Source organism: Seriola lalandi, unplaced genomic scaffold (assembly GCF_002814215.2).
Source record: "Seriola lalandi dorsalis isolate HSWRI2012SDOR001 ecotype SW California unplaced genomic scaffold, Sedor1 jcf7180002052121, whole genome shotgun sequence".
Taxonomy (NCBI): domain Eukaryota; kingdom Metazoa; phylum Chordata; class Actinopteri; order Carangiformes; family Carangidae; genus Seriola; species Seriola lalandi.
Genome location: NW_019522674.1, coordinates 8,521 through 9,379, shown reverse-complemented (window position 1 = coordinate 9,379; position 859 = coordinate 8,521).

Sequence of the window (859 nt, the reverse complement as noted above, 5' to 3'; positions counted from 1 at the left end):
TCACACTGAAGGTAAATTTACTGAATAGTGACGTTTCAGTAAAGAGACCTTTGACAGAAACATCTTTATGTTTTTGTTTGCAGCCACAGATCATCGTGATCGGCAACATCCTCCTCTCATGTTTCTGTTCCTTCATATGATCCTTTTTTTGAAGGATCCATATAGTTTTACTGTATCTGGTTTGTACCTGCTGCACAGAATCCTCCAGGTGAGGAAGAGCCAGACTCGTCACAGTCCAGGTGCCAGGTGCCAGATTTAAGACGACCTTCTGTACTGACCCCTCGTTACCTCCTGGTTCGTTTTATTTCACTCCTCGTCGCACGTGTCTTACCTTAGTGAAGCTTAGGAACCCAGCACCAGGACTGATTCTTTTTATTGTCAGTTAAACAAAGTGCAGCTTGACGTCTGTCGTCATCGAGCCGGCTTCTCACGCCGAGCTTTAAACGCGACGTGCTCAGAGTGAAAAGCATCGAGTGGTCAGGTACTGGTCTGCGAGGAGAGACAAGGGAGGTGTTGACTTCCCTCCCGTTCGTTCGGTGAGGCGTCGGACTAACCGGCTCGTGTTCTGGGGGGGAGGGGTGGCGGTCGGGTGTGTAAACGAGGTCAGGCCGCTGGTCTGCGATGGCGGTATAAATGAGGAGGAAGTGGGCGGGTCACCGTCTCTGCTGGCTGTAGACGGGGAAGGCCAGCGTGACGTTGAGCGAGTCGTTGTGTTGGACCAGCGAGGTGTGCTGGTAGTGCAGCACCAGCTCCTTCAGGGATCCGTACAGGTTGTAGGGCTCCGCGAAACCGTAACCGGTGCTCGTCTTGTTGATGACGCAGTGTTTCACCTCTCCGTCCACCCTGAGAGAAGAAGAAG